This window comes from Balaenoptera physalus (assembly GCF_965194825.1).
Source record: "Balaenoptera physalus genome assembly, chromosome: 1".
NCBI classification, from domain to species: domain Eukaryota; kingdom Metazoa; phylum Chordata; class Mammalia; order Artiodactyla; family Balaenopteridae; genus Balaenoptera; species Balaenoptera physalus.
In genome coordinates, this window is record NC_138882.1 from 146,337,930 (window position 1) to 146,359,678 (window position 21,749).

General features: G+C 46.7%; 1 long non-coding RNA gene across 1 annotated transcript; it reads left to right on the top strand.

Moving 5' to 3' along the window:
• The first annotated feature begins 3,894 nt into the window (after positions 1 to 3,894).
• On the top strand, positions 3,895 to 21,169 carry LOC309641164. The gene is made up of 2 exons (XR_014252546.1): positions 3,895 to 4,067; positions 4,233 to 21,169. It is a non-coding gene; the product is annotated as an uncharacterized lncRNA (long non-coding RNA).
• Positions 21,170 to 21,749: the final 580 nt, after the last annotated feature.

The following is a 21,749-nucleotide window of genomic DNA, read 5'->3' on the forward strand; positions in this document are numbered from 1 at the left end:
AGAAAGAGTTGTCTCCCGTTTAAAACCGACTTGACCTATAAAATCATACCAGATTTGAGGAAACTTCCTATCTCTTTTCATGAACTGGGTTTCTTATTTGCTGTTGATCGGTAAAGAGAGGTGAGGTGAACCAGAAGGACCCAGAGAAGGAGGTTCAGGTTCTGGCAGTGTCATTTCTTCTGTGAACTTGGCAAAGCCACTTCCCTTTCCGGGCTTTAGTTAATTAGTTATCATTTGTTGAACACCTACTATGCATCAGGCGTGACACTGCATTTTCTATATGTTTTTTCAGTGTAATCCTCAAAGCCATACTGAGAGGTGAATATTCTTCCCCTCATTTTACAATTGATGAAGGTGAAATAACATATCCAAGGTCACCTAGGATTTGAGTCAGAATTTGAACTCAGTGCCATCTGACAACAGAATCTATGTTCTTTTGAGAACTGGAGGACAGCAACGCTCAAGGAATGAACTTAACATAAAGTTCATTTAATAAGGGGAATGCTGCCTACAGTGTCCTTGTCATGAAGACCCACGGCGTACATTTGATCTAGAAGGTTCTGAGAAGTCCTGGAATAGAGGCACTTAACTTTTTTTTCAACCAAGAATTTCCCATATTAAATTGATCATCACTCTTTTTTCCTGTAACATCCATTCATATTCTAAGGAACAGGTGCCCCTCAGAGACTCAAAGTTGGGAACCACACTGAAGCAGAATTAAAGGGATTACAGAGTTTATCCAACTAACTCTTAAGAATTCCATGAACAACAGCTTTTTTAAACATCCCCAGGGATGAGAGACTCATTACCTGGTCAGACAGCCTGCTCCATTGTTGTACAGATGCAGTGGTTAGAATAGTACTGCCCAACAGAAAGATACTGCAAGCCACAGGTGTGGCTCTCAATTTTCTAGAGGCCACAGGACGAAACCTAAAACGGAACAGGCAAAATTCATTTTAATAATATATGTTATTTAACCCAATGGATATAAAAATATCATTTCAATACGGAACTAATAAAAAATGATTAATGAGATATTTTACACTTGTTTTTTCTTTTTTAATTGTCTTTAAAATCCAGACTAGCCACATTTCAAGTGCTCAATGGCTACGTTTAGCTAGTGTCTCCCAAACTGGAGAGCGCAGGGTTAGAAGATTCTTCTTTAGGCTGAGCTAAGCTCTTCCTGCCTGTGCCTCTGCCTCTGCCCCATGGCCCTTGGGTTCAAGGTTACCGTCTACAGATGCATAACTCAGCCACCAGCCCTGAGGATGAGTTCTGTTTGGCCATGTCCTTGCCCATCAAGCATCCACCATGATGGAGCTCACCCTCAGGCAGTGATCTGCTGAGGTCCGTCTCCCCCTTGGAAAGGGCTTTCCAACACTAAAATGCTGTATAAATGCAAGGCCTCATTCTCCTAACCCCTACTGGGGCAGGGTTTTCAGTGGTCTCATCACACGGTTATTTTACGTTAAACCTGCAGGCAGCTGTTAATACAATGCCAGGCCTGAGGAGACTCCTTCTTTCTGCTCCCTGGGCCTCAGTTTCCCCATCTATCAAATAATATTAATAAATTTGAGTTTTCTATGATTCAGACCCTTCCCGCTTCTTTTTATCCAACACCACTCTCTTGACCTTCTGACTAAATTTCCCTTTAAACTACATCTTAGTTAGAATTCAGGCACAGTTATAGCTTCCCATATATCATAATAATAAGCCTTTTCTGAGAGTCTGTCACACGTCAGGCACTGTGTGCTAAGAGCCTTATGTATAGCATCTCATTTAATCCTCTCCATACCCAAGTGAAGTAAGCACTATTATTATTCCCTTTTATAATTGTGGCATCAAGTGGTGGAGTCACAGGTCGCACACTTAATATGGGGAACAGCTGGAGCTTCCTGCCCAAGCCCTTCTCCCGGCTCCCTGTTCCCAGGCTGTGAATGCACGTCCAGGCCTGGGACCTGAGGTGGGCTCTCTGATAACTAACAAGGGAATGGGCGAAGCTGCTTCTCGCCTTTTTTCGTGGTTGTTGTTGTTCTTGCTAAAACCCACAGAGCGTACTCCTTCTGTCTTGCAGAGGAAGAAAATATCGTTATACCTTCCTCGCTAAGGAAACCCTCCTCTTTACGAGTCAACTTCCCTCCCATCCCCTTGACATTGCAGGGAAGGGGCTGAGGCCCCTGAAGGCTCTGGAGGAGACCCCAGGAGCTCAGGGCAGGGGTATTTTTAGAGTTGGCTGCACTGTTTACAGGGAAGCCGGTCCCCCGAGCCTACGGGGTGGGGGGGTGGGGGGGAATCCTGGCTGCCGGGCCCACCTGCAGCCCAGCTCCGGCTCTCCCTCCCTCCCTCCTGGCTGCTCCTCTCCTGTCCTCTCTGTCACACGTGGGCTCTCTCAGCACGTGGGTGCGCTGTCATTACTGCCCCGGGAGGACGATGGAGAAGAGCCGCAGCCCATGGCACTGAACACCTCCTGACACTGGAGAAACCAAGAAACTGCCATCCATTGGGAAGATGGGGCTGGCAGCTGGCGATGAACCGGAAATCCTGCAAATGGACGTTTCTCCCCTGAAATAGTTTCAGAGCCTCGCAGTCCTGGGCCTTCACTTCCAAGAGGTTGGGTGTGGTGGATGAGGAGTCCACAGAGCGTGCCTCCAGCTCTCACCCTGGGCGCCAGGGGCTCTGAACTGTGACAAGTCCCTCTCCCGCCCCAGCCCCCCTTTCTGCAGCCACAGAGCCAGGATGGCTTGGAGAGTGGGGCTCCCCAGTCACTGGCTGGATGTCTGAGCCTCCTCCATGACAAGGTGAGGATTCCTAGGCCCCCTCAGGGGGCGGCGGTGGTATTAAATCACCAGTGGGGTGGACACAGTGGGCGTGCACTACGTAGGGCCATTCATAATAATTCCATATCGCCAGCACTTTACACAGCGCCTGGCACAAAGTCAGGTCTCCACGAGGGATGCTTTCCTTTTTTTTTTTTTTTAAAGATTTATTTATTGATTGATTGATTGCTATGTTGGGTCTTCCTTTCTGTGCGAGGGCTTTCTCTAGTTGCGGCAAGCGGGGACCACTCTTCATTGCGGTGCACGGGCCTCTCACTATCGCGGCCTCTCTTGTTGCAGAGCACAGGCTCCAGATGCGCAGGCTCAGCAGTTGTGGCTCACGGGCCTAGTCGCTCCGTGGCATGTGGGATCTTCCCAGACCAGGGCTCGAACCCGTGTCCCTTGCATTGGCAGGCAGATTCTCAACCACTGCGCCACCAGGGAAGCCCGGGGTGCTTTCCTTTATTCTTATAGCTCAGGCTTCACCTCGAAGCCTACATAAACCTCCCCTCCAACTATGCCCTTTTTAAAATTGCGTGTTTACTCCTTCTCACCCAGCCCTGCAGCCCTGTCCCCCAGTGGGTCAGGAGTCTTACAGCAGACCCTGGAAGTCCCTTCTCTCAGTCACAGTCCTGAGGCTTCCCAGGCGGGCTACACATTTGTACCCCATCCCCAGTGGCTCTTGAGACACGGCATCCCGACCCAGGGGGGCTGGACCCGACCCAGGTAAGCAAGTCTTCCAAGGATCTGACCACAGGCTGGCAGGCCTGGCGGGAAGCTGGACCCAGGCAGCCCAGCCCTCACCCAAACTTCCCTGGGATGCGGCTGTGAAGATGACGGGGCCTCCAGGCTCCTCAGAGGAAGTGCCAACTTCCTCTGTTCTCTGGGCAGGCTGGACTTCTCCTCCAGTGGCTGAAAGACGTTCAGGGATTGTTACTAGAAGTGGCTAAACTCCCACCATGTTTCTTCCATCTCCCTCCTCCATCCCACCCTCCCCCTTCTGTTTCCCACTTCCCCTCCCCAATCCTTTTCCTTCCTCCCCCCGGCCCCCCGCCTCCTCTTCTCCACAGCTGTGCTTTTGACCCAAGTGATGGTCTACTGTCTTCCTAAGAGGGAAGTCCCAGCAGAGGGGAGAGGAATTGATTTCCCTCTGTGGCCTCATGCCTCCCCGCTCTCGAGACCTTCCACAAAGACGTCCTGGTGGCCTCTGATGCTCCAGGCACTGGGCCAGCCACTCGAAGGAGTGGCCAGGTGAGAACACCACAGGCTAGTTAGCCTGGTGGGCTGGGGCCAGGGTGGCCCTCCTGGTTGGCTGGGAAAGTTGCATGTTAAAAAGGTGCTGCCTTTGACCACCTTCTCTACTGTCTCGAGGTCCTCCGTTCACACTTTCTCTCGTGTCATTTTGCTGTCATACAGGTGCCACTTTTGGAGAATGTGGTTACAGCAAGAGGTGCCCTGCCCATCTCCCCCTCCCCTGACCACCAGGCAGAAGAAACAGCTTGTTTACCAGGACAAAAGCCTGAAACAGTAATGGTGCCAGCCGGCTAAGTGTGACAGGTGTGGCTGGAGCGTAGGGCGCTGGCAAGGGAGAAGGTCAGGAGAGTAGGCTGGGAACCCAGGATGGGACCTTCACGCCAGGAGCCACAGCTGGAAGCCTGCATCAGGGGCCGCCTTGAGGGGATGTCGGGCTGGGCTGCAGGAGGGAGAGAGTACCAGCAGGGAGACCTCACAGGACACAGTGACGGTTCCTCTTGTCTCCTTGAACCTCCTCAATCCCTAGTCCTTCCGTCTGAGCTCCCCGCGGACTTTGCAGACCTGAAGATTTCCCAGGGGTGTGCTCATTCGCAACACCCTTCCTCACCCACCTTCTGCTTCCTACTAGCTGGTGACCTTAGACAAGTCCTTTAGCTTCTGTGGCTTGATTTCCTTCACCTGTAAATCAGAGAAAGGGTGTGCATGTGTGTGTGTGTGTGTGTGTGTGTACATGAAGGTACACACACACACGCACACACACACCCCAAGGGCTGTTATGAAGCTAAAGTAAATAAGACACTGTGGAAGGAAGCCCTCTGGAAAGCACAGGCCGTTCCTGATCTCTCTTCGCCCGCCCTCAGCTGCTATTCCCATTCCAGAGGGGAAATCCTCGCCCGGAAAGCCCTGCTCACACTGGCATGGGGCCCAGGGCAGGCGCAGAGGCTGGGTCTCTCCCTTCCCATTTCCCTTGTTGATTCCAGTGCGACTGTTGTTGGCTTGCAGATGGACAGGCAGTCTTCCGGGCTCGCCCTGCTGCCAGACTGAGGTCCCAACTTGGCTGCTCGGGCTCTGAGACTGGTATCGAGGACCCACAGGGGCTCAAGGGGGCTCTGCCTGGACGGGGATCTCGGGTGTCTCAACAGAGCTGGACAAGGGCTTCTTATGTTTAGGCTGCAGCTCAGAGATGACCTGTCACTGCTAGAGAGGCCTTCCGGCAAGATGAAGAGGTGAAGTTGGGGAGGTGATCTGAGCCAGGAAAGAGGGGCGACATGAAAGGGGCAGGAATCCCAGGAAGGAGATGGAGCTTCCGCAAAGACAGAGAGGTGTGGGCAAGCAGGAGGGCTGGCAGCCCGGCAGCTCCTCCCCTGCACGCAGCTGCCTACCTGCTGATGAGCTGCCCTTTGGCTTTGACCCCTCCCTTTCCCCCACTACCCAACCCCTATTGACTCCCAAGTTCCGCAAGTGTTCAGGTCTTAGATGTCCCTGGTACCCCTCTTGTCTTCTCTAGCCACTGCCTGGGACTCATAGCCCTTTCCGGCCTGGACTAATTAAAACAGCTTCCTTTGTGACCACCTAGAGGGGTGGGATAGGGAGGGTGGGAGGGAGGGAGATGCAAGAGGGAGGAGATATGGGGATATATGTATATATATAAGTGATTCACTTTGTTATAAAGCAGAAACTAACACACCATTGTAAAGCAATTATACTCCAATAAAGATGTTAAAAAAAAAATAAAACAGCTTCCTGACTGTTCTTCCCTCCAGTTCTCCCCTCCTTCTAATCCATCCACCTCACATTGGCCAAAATGATCTTTCTAGTATGCAGATCTGATTGTGACATGTCTGCTTAAATCCATCAAGGGCTCCTCAACACCTTCCAGATCAATTCTGCAGCTTAGAACCCAGGACCCCCCATGGTCTGACCCCATCATCTACCTCTCCTGCCTCCTTTCCCACCAAAACCTGCACAAACCCTGAGTTCCTGCCACACTGAACTTCAGTTCCCCCAATGAGGCATACTATTTCATGCTGTCAGGTGTTCTTTCCTGGAGCCCCGCCACCCCTATTTCCCTGGCTACTCCTAACCCTCCCTCAGAACACAGCTAAGAAGCCACCCCGTCTAGAAAGTTTCTCCTGAGCCCTCCTTCGTGCTCTTGGAAGCCACCATGTGTATACCTCTAGCACAGAGTTTCTTTTTTTTGAATTTTTTTCACTCTTTTTTATTTTTACTTATTTATTTAACATCTTTATTGGAGTATAATTGCTTTACAATGGTGTGTTAGTTTCTGCTTTATAACAAAGTGAATCAGATATACATATACATATATCCTCATATCTCCTCCCTCTTGCGTCTCCCTCCCACCCTCCCTATCCCTCCCCTCTAGGTGGTCACAAAGCACCTAGCTGATCTCCCTGTGCTATGCGGCTGCTTCCCACTAGCTATCTATTTTACATTTGGTAGTGTATATATGTCCATGCTACTCTCTCACTTCGTCCCAGCTTACCCTTCCCCCTCCCCGTGTCCTCAAGTCCATTCTCTATGTCTGCATCTTTATTCCTGTCCTGCCCCTAGGTTCTTCAGAACCTTTTTTTTTTTTAGATTACATATATATGTGTTAACATATGGTATTTGTTTTTCTCTTTCTGACTTACTTCACTCTGTATGACAGATTCTAGGTTTGAATTTTATTTTTTTATACAGCAGGTTTTTATTAGTTATCTATTTTATACATATTAGTGTATATATGTCAACCCCAATCTCCCAATTCATCCCACCACCACCATTCCACCCTACCCAGTTTCTCCCGTTGGTGTCCATACGTTTGTTCTCTACATCTGTGTCTCTATTTCTGCCTTGCAAACTGGTTCATGTGTACCATTTTTCTAGATTCCACATATATGAGTTAATATATGATATTTGTTTTTCTCCTTCTGACTTACTTCACTCTGTATGACAGTCTCTAGGTCCATCCACGTCTCTACAAATGACCCAATTTCGTTCCTTTTTATGGCTGAGTAATATTCCATTGTATATATGCACCACATCTTCTTTATCCATTCGTCTGTCAATGGGCATTTAGGTTGCTTCCATGACCTGGCTATTGTAAATAGTAGCACAGATTAACCTAGGGTCAGAATCAGGAACTTTGTGAACTTGCATGAGGGAAAATAATTGCATCATTATATTCACTAACCTCTACCAAAATTTAACATTTCTTTTGGTTACAAATATACACTCAGATCACAGTGATACCCGTTGTACCTGTGATTTATCACCAAAGAAGTCAAATAAATTTTCATATCACTCTAGAGTTCTGGAAGATTTTCTCACAAATGGTCTATGCTCATCAATATTATGAAATTTCAAAGTTAATAAACCTATAGATGTGATTATTTAATGTGTAAATAAAGACACTCATAAATTATACCAATTTGATTTTTCCTGTATATTGGGTTGGCCAAAAAAGTTCATTTGGATTTTTCCATAAAATGTTACAGAAAAAACCCAAAAGAACTTTTTTGGCCAATCCAATATTTTGTTAATTCTTTTAAAAAATAATTGACTGCCTTTGCAATCATATACTTTTTACATTATGCATTTTAAAATGTTACTCTGAGAAGAGGTCCATGGGCTTCACCAGGCTCCCTGTGGGCTTCCTGCCATGAAATACTCTTTCTTCAGCGGAAACCTATAACCCCCTCCACTGGGACTGTTGGTTTATCTTGTCCATCTCTGTCAACTTAAAAGCAAGAGACCCTCTTCTTACCTGCAAGTCTTAATACAGTGCATGGCTGCTGGCATGTGCCTAAAAATATTTTTTTGGAATGAAGAAATAAATGAAGACAAAAAGGAAGGAAGGAAAGGGAGGGAGGGAGTAAATTCAATCTTCAAAGAGCATCTGCTCTTCCCTCTATCTGGCACCTTCTCCTGGATAGCTGTAAGGCTTGCTGCCATCCACCTTTGTGTCTTTGCTCTAATGTCACCTTCTCAGTGAGACCCTTCATAACACCACATTTGAAGTTACTAGAACCATCGCCCTAGGTGTGCTCTGTCCTTCCCTGCCTTGTCCTCGTCACACTCGTCACCATCTGACACACCACTTTTTTCTGATTTTTAATTCACTTATTCCCTGTTTCCCCTTGCTAGAATATAAGCTCCATGAAGGCAGGAACTTTTATCCTATTCATTCATTTCTGTCTCTTCTGGCACCTGAAACAACACCTCACAGATAATGAGCATTCAGTAAATATTTATTGGATGGGTGGATAGAAGCAAGCAAGTGGTGAAGGCCAGTCAGTTAAATCAGCCCCCATTCGGCAGAGGAGGAAGCCAAACCTGGGAGAGTTTAGGGCCCCGAGTCACACAGGGGGTTGATGGCAGAGCTGAATGGATGTGAGTGGGTAGTGGGAAGAAGCATGGGTTGCTTGGATTGGGCTCAGAAAAAAGGACCTGGAACCCCAGGCCAGGAAGTTTTGTTCTAAGGCATAGGGCATGTTTTCAGTGGGGAAATGACAGAGCCCCAGAAGACAGGTGTGACTTGTAAGCTGGACCGAGGGGCAATATGGAGGCTCATCGGGGACAGGTCTTATCTTTCGGCTGTTGCTGTTTGATCAACAGCCTGGATTTGTAAAAATCCTGCCCCTCCATCCTCCTCTGGGAAAAGCCAAAGCCTGTTCACCCTGAGGGGGCTGACAGCTCGAAGGATCTCTGAAGGATTCAGGACCGGAATAAGTGGGTCCCCCTGGATGCCTAACAGCTCTTGTGCAAACCTCTGCCACAGTGCTTCCCCTGCTGGGCTAGAATGTTCCCTTTTCCGTGAGGTCTCTGATAACAGGACTATAGCACAGACTTCTCTCTTTGGCAGTGAAAGGCCAGAGTACGATGCACAGTAAGACTTTAAGGACTATTTATTGAAGAAAAAATTGTGATTAGAAAATTGTGGATGCTATAGTGATCATGAGATTCGATCATGGGATCATGGGGGAGAGTAATGAACTTTGATTGAACTATGACAGTATAGTAGGTACTGTGCTGGGTACCTGAGCTACAGAGCTGAGTGAATTGGGGCTCTTGACCTCTAGGAGCTCATGACAGAGGAGGAGACCAATACATGAACGGGCAAGGATGGAGGAGCTGCAACCCCCAAGTCCTCTGGCACTTACCAATCTGAAGTTATATTGTCATTTCATTATTTGGACTCTGACTGTCTTCCCACAAGAATGTAAGCTCCAAGAAGGCAAGGGTTTTGTCTTGTTCCAAGCTCTGCTCCCAGCACAGAGCCGGTGCTCACTTAGGAAGTGTCTGTGAATGAGTCAGTGCCTCAAGGAAACACAGAGGGTTGTGGGTATCTAACCCACTTCAGGGGTGGGGGTCAAAGAAGACTTCAGGGACAATAGAGGCCTTGGCCAGGAGAATGGTGTTCCAGAACTTATACCTCCTTCAACATCCCCTATTTCATGACTTCCATACAACTCAGTGGTGTCAGAACTACTTTATAAATAAAGAAACAAATCTCGGAGAAGGGGAATCAGCTTGGTCAAGGTCACTCAGCTGGCAGAGCAAAGACTTGAGCCCAGATCTCCTAAGTCAAAAGCCTGTGCCTTCTCCACACAGGCCTGGAAAACCATTCAAGAGGGTACTAAGTCCAAAGGACAGATCATCGTCACCAGCATCAACATCAAACCTCCTCCTCATCACCATCACCATCATCATCATCTTCATCATCTTTATGGCAGCTATAGTCTTCTGATTTAAATCTCCCCCTTTTGCTTAAGCAAGTTTAAGTTGGCATTTTGCTCCTTGTAACCAATAGAGTTTTGAACAATAAAGGCAAGAAGTTCGTAAGTTCAGATTTGGAGAGGAGAGGATAGGCATGAAAGACAAGTCAGAGGCAGAATTAAAAGAATGTGGTAACCAATTTTGATGAGTCATGTAAAAGAAGGGGTATCCAAGGGGAAGTCCCAGGTTTTTAGCTTGAGTGATTGGAGGGGGATGGTGGTGTCTTCAGCAGAAGTAGGCAATCCGGAAGATAAACTATGGGGGGGGTGGTGGCGGACGGCAGGAGGAAGGGAAAATGCATTCCTTCATTCATTCATCCATCCATCCATCATCCATCCATTCATTCATTGAACAATTATTTGCCAAGCCCTTTCTGGGCAATGGGGACTTAGTAGTGGATAAGGTGAGCTGAGGTTTGGATAGTATCTGTGGACCATCATTGACTTATTTATTTAACTAACAATAATCACCAACTATGGGCCATGCTCTGTCCAGAGAACTGAGCATAAATCCAGGCAGTGACGTCCAGCAGGCAGCAGGAAAGAGGGTTGAGCTGGCATTTCTGTTATAAGCGTCACCCCCATGGGGATAAGTTTGGCAGCCATGGGAGAGAGTGCTTGGAGAAGAGACGTCTACTTCCACAAGCCTTGCCCATCATGCCTGGGCTTCAGCTGTGAGGTGAGAATACAGTGTTTCTTTGGCCCGTGTGTCTGAGAGGCAGACGCAGAAAAAGCATGGGTTTAGGAGTCCAGTCTGGTGCCAGCCTGGGTTCACACACCGGCCCTACCAGGTAACCTTGGGAATGACCCAGAATGAGTTGGCTTGCCTCTCAGAGTCTTGGTTTCCTCAGCTACAAAATGAGGATGTGAACGCTTTACCCAGTGTTGAGAGTAAAAAAAAGGTACAAGTGCATTCACTCAACTGCAAACATGTAGCGAGTGCCTATATGTCCCAGGTTCTAGAGTACAGGACTTCAGTGGAAGCCAATCTTAGGGGGTTCACCTCGGAGGGACAGGTGAATCTTTGGGGTTACCATGGCTTGGTTCTGATTCACCTAAAACAGCCAATCTCTCTCCGCCCACCACGAATCAACACCAATCTGCCCTTTCCCCACCGCACAGAGAAGGCAATATTCTATGCAATCAGAGGGAAAAAAGAAAAAGAAAAATGAACGTTCTGCTGTCCTCTGCAGAGCTGCTTTCCAGAGCCGCAGAGAAGGGCCCACGTGGGCCATGCTGTTCTTGGCAGCCGCTGCTCCCCTCGTCACAGCCAGAGGCTTAAAGCTTTATTTGTGGTTTAAGTTACGAGCAAGGGTGAAAACCCCAGAAAAAGGTGGCGGGGGAGGGAGAAAACGTTTTAAAAGTTGAGAAAATTGCCTTGTGTTCTCAAGCACGGGCAATTTGTCCAAACACCTGAGCTCTGTAGAACCCTAGTGGTCTATGGTTTATATTCTGGGGCTCTGGGCCCAGTGTCAGGATTGGGGGATGCTGTTTTCATACATTAAGAAACTCACAAAATTGCTTTTTACAAGATATTAATGAGTAGCTTTACCACTTCAATGGCGACATTGTTGAAGTTTTTGAAAAAAATCCAGGTCCAGGTTTGGGGGTGGTTTTGTTCGGAAGGTTGCTACATAAAGCATCTCACAGACGTTACCCCGGGGAGTTTCGGTGTTGCCCACCCAGCGGATCCAGAGCAGAGGGCATTAAACACTGTAGGGACAGAAGTGCCCGTGAAGGTCTTCAAGTCCAACCGTCTCCTTACACGGATGACAAAAACAAGGCTCAGAGAAAGTAGGCAACACGCCCAAGGCAGGACAGCATGTTTGGGATAGAAGCAGGTCTAGACTTCTGGCTCCTGAACTTCGAAGATCTTTCTGGCAGACTTTGAGGCAGCCCAGAGGTGATATTCCACTTCAGAAACCATGACTGGCCTCCCCTCATGTTGACATTTCTGCGGCAGCGACTTTGAAACTACTTTTTATGGCCCTGGCTTTGGAAGGGCAAACACTGTTATCAGTAGAACAACACAGGTGGCTTCTGGAGTTGGGTCCAGGTGGAGCCGGGCAGGAAGGGAGGGCCCTCTGCACAGGCAGACATGACCCAATCACCTGTCTGGGTTCAGAAGGGTGCACAGACCCTCCCTGGGGAGTGGGACAAGAGGCTGGTGTAGTGGTGAAAGAAGGGCTTGGCTTTGGGGAAGACAAGACGGTCCAAGTCCTGGCAATGCTACTTGCCAACAAGCTCCCTGACCGAGCTTTTTATAAAACGAGGGTGATGGTTCACCCACAAGTGCTCAGGAGCCCAGCTTGCTAGTAGCTCTTGTATTGGATAGCACAGGTATAGGATTGGACATTGCTGGTGAGGGTACTGGGCTCTTGACATTGGTGGCTTAGTTCTGGTCTTGCCCACCTTGGCCACCTGAAAACAGAGGGCGGCCCAGGTAAGGTCTCCAGCTCTAAGGGCTCAGGCTCCAGGCAAAGACATCTGGGGTTCCAGGCTCATCCCACCTTCTTGATCCTCTCTAATATTACAGGGCGGCTTCCCTGGTGGCGCAGTGGTTGAGAGTTTGTCTGCCAATGCAGGGGACACGGGTTCGAGCCCTGGCCCGGGAAGATCCCACATGCCACGGAGCAACTAAGCCCATGTGCCACAACTACTGAGCCTGTGCTCTAGAGCCCGCGAGCCACAACTACTGAGCCCGCGTGCTACAACTACGGAAGTCCGCACGCCTAGAGCCCGTGCTCCGCAACAAGAGAAGCCACCGCAATGAGAAGTCCGTGCACCGCAATGAAGAGTAGCCTCCACTCGCCGCGACTAGAGAAAGCCCGTGCGCAGCAACGAAGACCCAACGCAGCCAAAAATAAATAAATTAAAAAATAATAATAATACTACAGGGATTTGGTTTCAAGTTTTGGAGCCTGGCTGAGTGACGTTCTCATGCTTCCTGGAGCAGAACTCCAGGCCGAGAATACGTGTGGGGCTAGGAGCCAGAGGCTGGTTAATGCTCAATGTAAATGCTGCCGCTTAGAGTCAGAAAGCCTAGCATTCAAGTCCTGGCTCACCTACTCAGGTTCTAACGGCGCTGCGTAAGTTAGAGAATCTCTCTGAGCCTCCGCTTCCTCATCAGTGTTCTTCCTGCCTGCCAAGTCACATACTGGTAAGGGAATGAAGTCAAGGAGATAGAAGACACTGTAATCTGTAAAGTACACTGATAAGAATGGGAAACTTCTAAAAGTAGGGGGTGGCTTTCTTTTTGCTCTGCCTCTTCACTAAACTGGTATTCAGATGGAGGTAGGTAGCTGCCTTTGAATCTATGTAAATAGATGTTGTACTATTTGGAAACATTCTCCAGAAGTCTAGAGATTAAAAGAATCTGGTATCCCAGAGACACCCTGAAAGAGTTGCCTCGAGGGGAGGGGGAGGAGAAAAAAGAAGCGGCTATTATGTCCTAGATAGTGTGACAGTCACTTTCATATATAAAGAGTGAGGGTAAGGATGATGATGGCTAACTTTATTGACAGGTACAGTTCTGAGAGCCTTACACATATTAATCCCATTTTGCAGATAAGGAAACTGAGGCACTGAGAAGTTAAAATCAGTCAACAAGGTAACACTAAGCTGAGGTTTAAATCCCAGCATTCCAAGTCCCAGAGCCATGTGTGTAACCATTGCACTGCACTGCTCCCATAGACCGCGTGCTGTTGGATTCTCATGTACACCACCTGCATCTTTCAGACAGGAAACTGTAGGCTCAGGAAAGTTGGGTAACTTGTGCAGGTCACACAAAAGAAAGACAGGAGGTTCGCTGAGGTTTTTCTTGCTTCAAAATTGTTTCCTTCTTTGGTTCTCTTTTTAAACTGGTAGAAAGGCACTCATTCAGCATGAGTCCAAATCTAGCTTCCTGTTATAGCCTCACTTGAGTCCTATCCTCAGCTTTGAATTAGGCAGAAGAAATCTATAGCCTCGGTCATAGGGAAACCTCTGGGAAAAAGCATGTAGCCCAAGCTTGGCACGTAGTAATTGGGGGCTGGTGGGCCCACTCTCCCAACTTCCTCACCTCTTCTCTTCCTCAGGAAAAGAAATGCAGGCCCCTCAGCCTTTACAAGGATGACAGCATCATTCCCTTCCATGTTCCGTTTCTGCGCTTTTGGACAAGTTCCGGTTTGACTCTGATAACCTGAAAATGTGGAACCAGACCTTAACCCTGCATTCCAGCTCCAGTCTGACCAAGGAGGAAGTGCAGTGTCACCTTGTTATTTGACACTATGCTCCTAGTGATACAACCGAAGTTTACATTTTCTTTTGGCAGCCAACGCACACTGCTGACTCACGACTCTCTCATGTCCTGACTTCCTGTCTATTGCCTTCTCCTCTACTTGGCCTGATTCCTTAAGTCCTCTCTCATTGGCATTATGCTGGGATTCCTGAGGGATTCCTTCTGTGGGTACCTTGGCCGGGGGGGTCTCAGGTTAGGGGCTAATCCACACCCTCAAACGTAGGTTTTCAAAGTCCCAAAGATCGCTGGATTCGGTGGGTGACTGGACATAGTTGTCTGACCCTGAGGGAGGAGCAGCAGACAGAGGGCTATTTCATAGAGTCAGATCAGTGAGTGACGGGAAAACATCCCTGATCAGGGAGTGAATGCTGCTGTGGCCTTGTGTGAGGTTCACTTCTAGAAGTGTTTGGGAGCCATAATTCATTGATGCACGTATTCACGTTAAAGTAGTGCTTGGCAGTTCAGGCTTTGGAACCTGACAGGCCTGGATTCAAAGCCACTTACCATCTTTCTGACTTTAGGCCAGGTCTCAACATTTTAAAGCCTCAGTTTCTCACTGTAAACCTGGAGCCATAACGGTGCTTACTTCACTGTGATGTGGAGAGGATGAAAAAAGAAAGCATAAATAAGCATTTTACCCCAGTGCCCTCACAAAAGGAGAGTTCAGCATTTGTGGTGATTTCTACCATGCCTTTGCTCTCCCATTCATGCATTTATTCAGCAAGTATTCACCGAGGGTCTCTGGGGGGAGTGCAGCAAAAGGCACACAGAGGCTAGTAAAAGCCTGAGGGCAGGACCGGGCTCTGGCAGATAAAGACACTTCCAGGGACCAGCCAAATGCTTTACAGAAACTTTGCTCTGGTTCTGGGTTTTGGACTGCTGGACACCCCAGCCGCATCACGCCCCCCCAACACACACACCATCTCCCGTGTCATCTCTGAGTTTGACATCTCTGAGATTACTCTCAATGTGACCTTGGGCAAATCCCACAACTCATCTCAGCCCCTGGCACATTTCCTATAAAACAGATATGTTAATACCCACAGTGCCAAGGTTTCATTGTAGATTAACCAATAACAAAGGTAAGGTGAGAAGCTAAGCCCACACTTGGCTGATGCCCCATAACTTTTAGCTGTGTTCCCCCTCCCACTCCCTCTGCCTGCCAGCCCTCTATTACTATGTGCCAAGCTTGGGCTAGATGCTAATGGTCAACAGACTCATGAGAAGCTAGCCCTGCCCATAGAGAGTTTAAAGTTTGGGGAGGTGGGGGAAATAAATGTTTGAACCTCCAACCCTAATAGAGAGGGCTAAGGACTGTGATGGAATTATGTCCAATGGAACATAGGAATGCCAGGAAGGGCAAATCACTTTGCCTGGTTGGCCTTCAGTTTTTTCATCTGGCAAATGAGTGTAATTTGTTTTTACCTCCCATGAGATGACTTAAGTGAGTTAGTAAATGTGAAACTACATGTTGGAAAGTTTAGTTCTGTGCTAGTGCTTCTATTTACTTATCTATTTTCCCATTAGAAGTCAATCCTCTTGAGAGATAACCTATGTCTTCCTCATTGCCCTGTCTCCAGCACATTGACACAGAGCAGGCGCCAGTCAACACTGGTTGAATGAACTGATGGAAGAATTTATTATCTAATTTGATTACCCCACCCTCAGAGAGGTACACCCATTTTATAGTTGGAGAGAAAACAGTGTATAAGGGTTCAACAAGTTGCCTGGCAATCAGTGACTGAACCAGGCATCTTCAGACCTCTTCTGATGACCTTTCTACTAGATTCCACAACACAGGACACTGGTTCAGGTAGGATGACACCACTCTGCTGGACCCGACTCACCTTTCTCTGTGGGTCACTGAGCCAATCCATCAGCCTCTCACACTGAGTCATGGGTGGAGGTGAACCTGGGACTTGAGGAGAAAGCAGAGCTGCCCTGCTGGACCGGGGTGCCCAGGGATCCCTCAGGCCAGCCAAGCACATTGCCCAGGAAATCCCTCATGGGGGGTGATGATGGGGTGGGTACAGAGATGTCACACTGGGCCCACTCCCCTCTCTCGCACGAGTGTCTGAAGGGCAACACCTAGCCAGTCACTGTGCCCAGTGGCCTGTAACTCAGAGGCCTCCCTTCTTCTCCATTCCCAGGGCAAACGCCTTGACTTATCCCCTCATCATCTCTCTTGTCTTGAGTGGGCTCCCAACCCCCAATTTACTGACCTTCCTCTGAGAAATTAAATAACCTGCCATAGTCACACATCATGACTATGTCATGCTGATGTTCAAAAAATCTTTAAAATCTCCCTAGTATGTAGGGAATGAAGTCAGAATCCCTGGCTTGTCATTCAAGGCTCTCTTGATGACATCTCAGCCTACCTTTCCAGGCTCCTTCCTGTCTATACTCCCCTGAAGCCCTCGCTTTAGCCCAGTATACGTGTTGCTATTCCTCCGAGTTGCCTTTTACACTCTGTTCTCCTCGCCCTGGCTAATACACTTTCTTTCCCTTGGAAAGCCCTTCCCACGTTTTACTCATCCTTCACGTCTGAGCTTAAAAGCCACATCCTTTAGGAAGCGTTCCCTAATCTCCTTGGCCCAAAATGATAATACTAGTCATGTTTATTGATCATTTATTTTGGCCAAGTCGTAGTGATTAGTACTTTAACATGCTTCCTTTAATTTGATACTTCCCACAATCTTGCACAGTCGTGAATATCATTATTCCCCTTTTACAGCTGTGGAAACTGAGACTCAGAAAGGAGAGCTAGCCTGCCCATCCACACACACCTCGTGAGGTTTCAAAATCAGTCTACCTGCCTCCAAGGTCACTCTGTAATTTTGGTTCTTATTGAGCAAGTTCTTTGTACCTCTTTGGGACACTCCTCTTGCTGGTTGTTGTGTTTTCCTACAGAGTTTATCTACTCAATTCTACTGTGATTTTCCTGAAGATGGAGGACTATTCCTTGTGCACCTTCAGGTCTCTGTGAAGCGTCTGACACACATTGGTCCGTGAGACAGAAAGAAAGAGTTACTGAGCACTTACTGTGCATAGCCCTGTGCTATTTGCTATACCTACACATACACACATGTAAACACACACATTCATTTAAGTATTGTTAGTCCCATTATACAGTGGAAGAAACAGAGGTGCAGAGACGTTAAATAACTTTTCATCATCTAAAATTTGTGTTTGAATTATTTTTCAATCATTTTCATGTGTTTCTTTTTCAAAAATAAAGTAGTTGATTTGTAATACGGACCTATACAAATGTTTGAAGATCACACATCCTGAGAAGAATTCAGACTTGGGTGTCTCTGACTCCAGGGATCATTCCACTATAACCATCTCATTTCTGACATATCTGGAGAAAATTTTGATATGTGGTGTTAGGATTATGGTCAGCTGCACATGACAGAAAATTCATGGTCATCGTGAGGTTTAATTCTTTCACACATTAAAGAAGCCCAGAGGGAGGTTATGCACTCCATGGTGGCAGAGGCCCAGGCTCCTTCTATCTTGTTGCTCTGCCATCCTCCACACAGGGTTTCCACCTTCTGGCCCAGCGTGGCTACCCTCTCCAGCAAGACAGAGAAAGAGCAGGATGGAGGGCATGTCTCCTGCAATTAAGAACACTTCCCAGAAGTCTCATACGCCACTTCTGCTTACACTCCATGGACCAGAACTTAGTTACCCGGCAACAACTAGCTGTAACGAAGGTCAGACAATACCGAATTCATTTCCAGCAGCCACACCCCCAGCTGAAAACCGGGGGCTCTGTTGTTAAGGAGGACACAGGTATGAGTGTTTTGCTTCAGAATGTGTCTGCCCTGCTCTCTAAAATTGATTCATTATTGGAAATGTCTCATCCTTCTGACATACTCTTGAGCCCTCTGTAGAGGAGATTAATACACACCGAGGGAAGACAACCAAATGCTCATCAAAGACCCAATCTCTAAACCAAATAATCAATGGTCTTTCTCTGAGGCTAGGTCTGGTTGTGTGTTCTTGGGCAAATCAATTACCTTCCCTAAGTCATATGACCTTGGGTAAGTCATTTGACCACTGTAAACCCATTCTCTATCAGTTAAATGGAGATAAGAATAAAATAATATCTGCCTCATAGGGTTGCTGGGCAGCAACATCATGAGAAACATGAGAAATTCATTTTGATAGTAGATTTTATTTGACCCAATACATCCAAGCTATTAACATTTTAACATGTAATAATTTAAATTGCTAACAAGATATTTTGCGCTCTGCTTTTCATACTTAGACTTTGTCTTTTTTCTTTTTTCTTCTTTATTTTTATTGAAGTATAGTTGACTTACACTGTTTCAGGTATATAGCAAAGTGATTCAGTTATACATATACATATGAATATACATATATTCTTTTTCAGATTCTTTTCCCTTATAGGTTATTACAAGATATTGAATATATTTCCCTGTGCTATACAGTAGGACCTTGTTGTTTACCTAGTTTATATATTGTAGTGTATATTTGTTAATTCCAAATTCCCAATTTATCCTTCCCCTGCTCCTTTCCCTTTTGGTAACCATAAGCTTGTTTTTATGTCTATGATTCTATTTCTGCTTTGTAAATAGGTTATTTTGTATCATTTTTTTAGATTCCACATATAAGTGATATCATATGGTATTTGGCTTTCTCTGTCTGACTTACTTCGCTTACTCATACTTAGACTTTGAAATCCAGTGTGTGTTTTACATTTACAAAACATCTCAGTTCAGACCAGGCACATTTAAAGTGGCTGCTGGCTACTGAGGTGGGTAGTACAGGTTGAGATTAATTTACATGCCCTTTCTGGGTGCTCCCCTAGCACCCTGTCCTTACAAGGGAAGAAGTAATCCTTCCTTATGGCAAGTATCTGTTTGCTTGTCTTATCCACAAGCAACTCCCTTGAGGACAGGGAAAGTGTGGTCTCCCCAGGGCCTAACAGAGTACCTAGCACAGAGCAGACACTCAATCAGTACTTGTTAAACAAATACTATTCATTTCTCTATGCCCAATAGCCAAGCCCAGTGCTTGACCCTCAGCAGACATTTAATAAAGATGTATTAAATTAATGAAGTAATGACCCGGAATGGTAAGTGAATTTGTGACTTGTCAGCAGGTGAAAATCAGGCAGTTTATTGCAGAGGAGACAATGGTACCTTTCTAGCCCTCAAAGTAACACCTGCTGTTAAGTCATGTTTCCTTCACCACCTCCTTCCCCCTAAACAGAACTGGAGCCAGCTGGTAGGCCGTGGGCCCGCACATTCCAGTAAGATCACACAACGCCTGGCCTGCAATGATAAGGAGGCAGATCAGGTTCCCATGAACAAATAAAATGAACTCCCAGCGAAGGCTTAATCTCTCTAGTTCACAGTATTCTTTTTCTTTCAAGATTGACAACACAGTGCAAGGTGAGAGGTTCTGAAAAGTTGCTAGCCTTTGTGCAACAGAAATCGAGGGAACTTGACAAAAATACCGATAAAATTCATAATGATGGGACATGTCAGCCTCAGCAGCACCACTAGCTAGCATGATGCCCCGAAGCAACTTGTGGGCCTTCCTTGATCATGAACTTCCTCATCGGTAAGCTGGGAGTGACTGCACAGACTGCTCTGGCCCTGCAGTTGCAAAGACCCTGTGAGACCGGAGCTTCCTGCACATGCCCAGTGAGGGCGAACTTGCCCTGTTCCTGCAAGGCTCTCCTGAAGGGCCTTTGCAAAGTGAGACTTAGCATCATTTCTGTCTTGCCAATCAGCCGCAGGCTGGATGATTTCCTTAGAGTTATGTAGAGCTTTTTTCCCCCTCCTTGTGGACAACTGAAACACAAACACTATTTAGAAAGATCTGGGCCGAGTCATCTCTTTGGAGCCTGGTGGCAGGCCAGGAGGCTGGTCACAAAGGCTGCATTCAGCTGCAAACAGCAGCCTGATGGGCAGAGGCCTTGTCCCAAACATTCTTTACTAGGCTTGGTGGGGGAGTGGGGGTGGGGAGGTGTCACCGGCCTCCCAATATTTGTTGCTGTGTCTCCACGGCAACTGCGTTGGCCATAGTGAAACCTTGAAACTGCACATCAAAACTTGGGAGGTGCTGCAAAGACAGGCCTGACTAGGAGAAGGTTTTCTCCTGCACCTTTCCCTTGCTCTCTAACTGGAGAGTTTTCCGGGCTCCTTTCAAAAGGCATTAAAGGGAAGCTATTATGTTGGCCGCACATCGCCTACTGCCTGCTCTAATGAAAGTTGTGTGTGCAAAGACTGTACCAATTGCCCAGGACAGCTTTTAAGAGACACCAAATCGAGCAGCCTGTTGTTGTCTGCAGAGCTTAGCAGCATGGTGTACTGACTCTGGTTCTGGGGCAGGACAGTAATACCACTTACCTGAGCGACCTTGGGCAAGTCACTTCCAGTCACTGAGCCCCTTCCTCAGCAAAAAAATTTAATTTAAATTAAACCCAATTCCCAATCCAGTAAACTCTTATTGATGCCAACCCTGAACTAGATGCTGGAATTGCAAAGTTAAAAACACATGGCTATTCAAGACATGGCAAGAACCTGTCTATCACTGCATGAGTCGATGATGAATGGATAAAGAAAATGTGGTACACACTTACAATGAAATATTATTCAGCCATTAAAAAAAGGAGGAAATCCTGCCATTTGCAACATAGATGGACCTTGAGGGCATTATGCAAAGACAAATACTGTATCATACCACTTACACGTGAAATCTAAAACAAACAGAGGCACAGCGAGCAGACTGGTGGTTGCCAGAGACAGCAGCTGGGGTGTGGGTGAAATGGGTGAAGGGGGTCAAGAGATACAAACTTCCAGTTTTACAATAAATAAATCCTGGGTATGTACCACACGGCACTTATAGTTCGGCGATTACAGTTAATAATGTTGTATTAATATACAATATTTATTGTATATTTGAAAGTTGCTAAGAGAGTAGGACTTAAAAGTTTCTATCATGAGAAAAAAAAGTCACTATATTCTGTCATGAAATAAGCAAATAAATAAAGAACAAAGCATGAAGGACTGAAAACAAAAAACAAACAAAAGACACACGGCTATTGAGGGGAAGGGATAATTTGGGATTAACAGATACACACTACTATACATAAAATAGGTAAACAACAAGAACCTACTATATAGCACAGGGAACTATATTCAGTATCTTGTAATAATCTGTAATGGAAAAGAATCTGATAAAGAATAGATATATTTATATGTATAACTGAATCACTTTGCTATACACCTGAAACATCATAAATCAATTATACTTCAATTAAACACACACACATTGCCCTCAGGGAGCTCATGTAAACTACCAGGCAGAGCTGTATTAAATAGTAGGTTGGATCACACCCCGTGCCCACTGCCTGGTTCCCAGTGGAGACCAGTCACCCTATAAAAGTTTCTTTCCCTCCGTTTTTCATCCTGGGCTACTCCAAACAAAGCCGCCAGGGATGAACAAGATCCTATGTACTTTCATTACATTATTCTCGTATCTGAGATACATTTACCAATTTGGACAAAATGGGGAGGAACTGATCTTTCATTGATTTTATACATTACAACGTGCTTTCACAATCCATGTCTCTTTGGATTTTCT